Below are 6,228 nucleotides of genomic sequence, written 5' to 3'. Positions count from 1 at the left end.
GAGATAACTGAGGCCTTCAGAAAAGAGACATCATCTCGCTGTCTGGAAAAGAAGTCTACAAGTGGAGGACATTTGAAACAACTTCTCACATATCCACGCAAGTTAAATCTAATTTCTGACCACAAGCTGCTAAAATAAGTCTCCAAAAGCCCAGAAATATCAAGACAAAGCCACAAAAATTTTTTAATGCTGGTAGTTCAATAGTATGCTTGTACAATCAAACCGCGACTACACAAGTTTAACTTCTAGGGAAGGTGTGCAAGAAGGAAATATTTTCTGTGTAAGAAAAACACAAGTTTGTCATAAACTTTTGCCAGAGAGAACGTTGACAAAGATCCGAACTTCTGAAATAATGAAGTTATTTCCTTATATCCTGGTGAAGGATAGAGCATTCCTGACCTGGAATCGTGTATTTGGCATTAACCAAATACATGATTCCTGCAAAAGAACAACTTAAAAATAAAGGAGGTATGACAGACTCTCTTAATATTTCAGCTGTGTAGAATTTTTTATAGAAGTTAACCAAGTGCACAGTTTTTGGCAAAAAGACATTTCAGCTATCTTATAAATGTACTGGAAGTAAAGTTTAACATTTTCTACATTTTAAAGAATAAAACTATGCAACTGCAGTAAAATAACCAATGCTAGTGTGGCGGGTGCTGTTTGAACTAAAGTAGGACTACAGATTGATAAATCTATCCCAAATTTGATGCCTTCAGATCAACTACATATTCAGTGGCATTTTAGTTTCTCCAATTGTTTACACTTCTGTGTTAATTATATTATTGTACTAAAGTTCTCAACACTTAACTAAGGACATGAAATGCGTCTTTGACATCAGTTTGAACTTAAGTACTCCTTTTAAGATAAATCACATTCAGTGCTCTGCCTCTTTCGAACAAGAAAGAGCAACTAAAATCATGTTTCACTGAAACATCTCAAAGCAAAAATATCTCCGTCTTTCTGATAGCTGTAATGTCCCACTCATCCTGCTTTCACGATCATTGGGGAAAATATTCAAGGCATCAATTTGGTCTCCACTTTCTTTCATGTGGGGCTTCTCCAATATCCTGGCTCTTTGATGTGATTAAGATGGATTCAAACTTTCACTCAGCAAACCAGAAAATTCTCTCTATCATGGGAGAAACGAATAAAGCAAACCCTTTCTTTGGTGTAAAGGTAAACTAATGAATCCATTTATCACTGTCAGTGAACGGGCTTCTTATACTAAACTGCACAATGCTAAAACTTTTTGAACCATTTTGCAAATTTTAAGTAAAACTTCTCGTCCAGTGCTTCCTCAGCCACACAATGATTGATGAATGCAGGCCAGTTAACAGCAAGAAAGATCACATTAAGCTTCACCACTGTGACTCATTTTGACATAATAAAAAATAACACTCTCCAGCTATCCAACAGAAGTGCGGAGAGAATGAATCACCAAGCAGCTTTCGGCAACAAAAAGGGAATACTTTCAAACAGAGACACCGAAGCTCGGAGCTGCCGTCTTCTTTTTGCAGGGAAAGAGTCACGTTCTGCGTATCAAAAGAAGGGAGAAAAATTTATTTCAAAGACGAGGGGCAGACACTGACTGAAAAGTAATGAATATTTTACAGGTGAAGAGAGCAAAGCTGCGCTCTAGGTGACACTCTGCCGATTTTAGAGCTTATCAGAAAGCCATCACCCATAGAGCATGGCTGAAGCAGACCATGTGTCTGTTTATCGGCAGAGCACTCCGAGGTCCCCACTGTCCCTCCTGGCACCTGCACAGTGCTTGCATTGATCCAATCACAGTGACAGCATGAAGAAACATAAATGGCCATTTTGAAATGAAAGGAGCGCTGCTGTTGAGGTTCAGCCTCTAAAAATCCAGGCATAAGGAAGAAGTTTTATGCTTTAAATGCAAATCTGGATCTTTGTGTTTAGCTGATATGAATTTAACATGAACAGCAAATGAAACAGCTGCTGTATCCTAGCAGAAAAAAGTATAGAATATTCAACTTTGACCCATTGTCACACATTAAATCTGTGCATTGAAGCCATTTGATGTTTTATGAAAATGAAAAAGTCAACGTTTCTTATAGCTCAAACCAAAGCCCTGCAGTTTTATTGAAAAGCTGCACTGCAAAACACTGACCTGCCACAGGGACACTGACTGAACACACTTTTTCTACCTCCACCTTTATTACTTCTCTGAAAATCTCATCATTTGTCATTCTAAGCCACTGCTACTCTTCGCTTTCTTACTCTAGAGGGTAAGATGCAAAGATGACTCTTACTCTGCAGAGGTTTTTCTATATAGCTTTAAAATGGAAAGGACGAACAGTGGCCTGAAGAAAAGTAAGGCCTGTAAGAGTTTTTCAATTTAGCCAAACAAATAATTCTCCTAACCTTTCGCCTCCATGAGACTGGATCTTGTAATGCTTGTTTTTTATGGTCTTTAGGTTGAAAGACTAAATAACTCTTCCTTCATCTGGAAAGACTAAACCATCCTCCATTGGAAATGGTTGAATTTTCAAAGTTACTATTTAACAAAACAGCAAAATCTGGATTTTGATGGGAGGTTTTTGATAAGTTTAAAGTAGGTTATAAAACAGCATCCTAATGTTGGAAAATCTAAAGAAAAATTACAGTTTCTATCATGAAAAATAGAAATACTGTGGCACAACTTATCAAAACTCTGCTATTCATTTAAACCAGGAATCAGCAACCTCACTAAACAAAACTTGTTGACACAAAGCTACTTGAAACAAATGACCTTATTTTTAAAATATGCACTGTTAGAAATTAGTTTTGATTTTTAAATTAAAGAACGATTGTACTTTGTTTTCAGGTTGTAAATAAAGAAAACTATCAAAACTTCACATCGAATGAGTTAGTACGTCTCTCTTCTATGGAATATATTGGGCAAAAAAAGCATGCAATTTGCACCCAAAAGAAACACAACAAACTTAATAAACTAGAATATAAATTACACTATTCAGCATCATTTGTTGATTTGCTGCACACACATTACATGAAAACACCAAAGAAGCTATTTTTCAAAACTATATTTATATTTTAAAACATTTTTTCAATACTTTGGCATCTTTTGACAGTTATTAGAAACACGTTGGAGGGTCTGACGTTCTGGAGTCACAGACCACTGACTTGAACACATTTGGCTTGTATTGTTTTCATAGTCTGATAGATACAGCATCTGTTAGCAGAATATTTTTAATTCTTCAACTTGAACAAGGTCTTCACTCTTACCTCTGCATTTTGGCACTAAGAGCTAAGAAATCTGCTGAGAATCCTTTGATATCTTTCAAAAACCTTCCATTTCTTTGCCAACAAAAAAGCTGCTTCTTACAAGTGTGAATTCTTCCTGTTCAGAGAATATCTGAGATATCAAATGATTTCATATGATCTTTAATTTTGTATTACATTTCTGTTCCTAATGATGTCCCTGAACCATAACTCTGACTAGGCAATGAAGATGCGAGAACCTGGCAAAGAAAATATGTTATTGGAAAGGTGCTCCTCCCCATTTCAGATTTAAAATGGCTGAAATTATAAATTATTTTCAAATCTTACTTCAAAAAAATCTTTCAACTTTGCAAAGATTATAAAATCAGGTCATTGTGTAACTAAACTTTTCATACTTGCAAAACAAACTTCTGGGTGCAAAACCACATTACGCTTTAAATTTCATGCACCTTTAAACCGCGAGACACCAATGAGACTGAAGAATTGCCGTGAGATATTATTTATGCATTTTTTTAAAGAAAAAAATAACCAACCTTGGAGCAAACTTAAATTGTGAAAATTGAGCCCTTCTGAGGTGCTGGCACTTCACAATTTTTTATTTTTATTTTCTAACTTCTGAGTAATTGGGTTCTTCCTTTGTTTTCCCCTGGAGAGAAACAGAAATTGCATGAAATGAAGAGCAACATATTTTTGCAAACACCTTGAAATGAAGAAAAGTGGAACTGACAACACATCCCTATAGCGTGTGTGGCCATCGTGCCAGCAAAGCAGTCCTTGAACAGGGGGATTTCTTGAAATGGCGTGTCTTCCATCCTGTGGGTGTTTGTGTGCTCAAGGTGCCTGCCAACTGAACGACTTTGCTGGGAGGGATTAGCAGTACAGTGATCTCTTCAAGTGTATCTGAAGCCTTGAAAAAAGAAATATTCAACTTCACACAGATTTGGGTTGAGTGCGCAAGACATCCAAAGCCTTTGCTGAGACTTTGCATGTTCTTGCATCATCATACTTTTAATTGAGCTTCCTCTTCTTGTCCCATTTCTCTCCTCTCAGCCCAAAAGTGGGGAAAATAGGTACTGAGCGCATCAATATTTTTCCCAGCAAATTTATTTTTTAATGAGCCTATTGATGTTAAATTCACATCAGCTGTCAGCAACAACCCCAATGATCCACACATACAAAGAAATCATTACAAACAAGTCAAGCAGTAATGAGTAATGAGGGGGGAAGTATTGAGCTTGCTTTCTAAAATAGAAGAAAACTGTAATGATCTCAAACTGAACTTGAGGTTTATGGATGAGAAGCACAGATGAGCCACACAGCTGCAATCAATGATTAGATGCTACTTGCAGGTGAAACCAGAAGTTTACACAGGGCAAAATAAGAGGCACACACATTTTTTCCTCATTTTCTGAAGTGAAATTAAACCAAATGACTTTTGTTTTAGAACAGTTAGAATTAACAAAGTTATTTATATTTGTAAATCCCAGAAAACTTTGCAAAACCAATTTATTTTTATTTTTTTACAACTTTCTTTGAAGTGATAATTGTTTTTTGAATGTGTAATTCTTGGGTCAAATGTTTGGGTTTCCTTCTACAAGTTTGAACAAACCTTGAAGTTTGCTAACAAATCTAAAATAAATTGAATAATAGGTAAGAAACAAAATCATTGATATCAATCACTTTGGAAAAGGTTATAACGCATTATCCACAAATTGATAATGGTGAACTTTACCAGGAGCGGACGAACTACCAGTATGAACTCAAGAGGGAATCAGTGAATTAGCAAGGACGTCAGAAAAAAGCAGAGGACAAAGTCCACAGTAGTGCAGACTCTGACTCCTGCAGATGCTGTGTTCATGATCTGACAATAAAAAAAGAGACTGGCCAACTTGGCATCCATAAAAGAGTTCAAATACCAAAGCAACAGCTGACCAAAAAGTGCACAAAAGGCAGTTTCATAAAAAATATTTAGATGGAAACATTGGGGAAAGTTTTCAGTTCCCTACGAAGATGAAACCTTTTGGAAGTTAAGCATCCCGGTAATTTCATTACCTTGAGACTATACGTATTTCACATAAAGGACGACATATTGAGATTTGAACATGGTGATGGTAGTGATGCTCTGGGGACTCTTTGCTGCCCCAGGAATTAGAAAACTTTCCTTATTTCCTAGAGCAGCAAACATTGGAGTAATACACTCATTAGCAGTTATTACATATTCTTAATGTTGTTGCTGAGTGGCAGAACCAGGTTTTAAGTGGTAATTACTTTATAACATCGGGGCAGGTTAGTATGAATATATTTTCAGCATTTTAAAAATAAATTTCCCATTTACTCATCTTTTCTTTAATGTAAAAAATATGTTGATCTGACACATTAAAGAGTGACAAAATAGCAAAAATAAAATAAATCACAACACTGTTTTTCCAATTATCCATTTGCAACTCACTCCTCTTCCTCATTTTGCAGGAAAGCAAATGTACAGTCACATAAACTCATTAGCATTTCATCCATGCCTTTGTTTTCTCTCTGCTCTGGCAAAAAGAATCAATAAGCATAATGCAAGTTGAAAAGAGAAGCACGAAGAAATCAATCTTGGCTTGCAGTGAGGATGAGAAACTCACTCGCATGTGCTCTCATAATATCAGCTCCTACACAGAGAGTGCGAAGGAGACGGTCTACGGGGGAGGCCCAGAGGACATGGCAGGACTCCACCTGCACCGGTGATCAGTAAAGGGGGAGGCTTAGCTGTCGCAGCTGGAGAGACTTCACTCTGATCAATATTTCATGTCTTACATAAAGCTGTTGCACAGGTCATATTTTAACCATCCCCAGGCTTAGCTCCTTTTCCTAGTGAAATATTCCTCATGCACGGTTAGGAAAAAAGGTTTCAAAAGAGTGAATGAGAAAAATCAAGGACATTCCTCAAGAGGAGACGTCTGCAGCTAAACTTGTTTTAAACAGATCCCTCTCTTTCGT

Source organism: Gambusia affinis, linkage group LG11, assembly GCF_019740435.1.
Source record: "Gambusia affinis linkage group LG11, SWU_Gaff_1.0, whole genome shotgun sequence".
Lineage (NCBI taxonomy): Eukaryota > Metazoa > Chordata > Actinopteri > Cyprinodontiformes > Poeciliidae > Gambusia > Gambusia affinis.
This window is presented reverse-complemented; position numbering follows the sequence as displayed.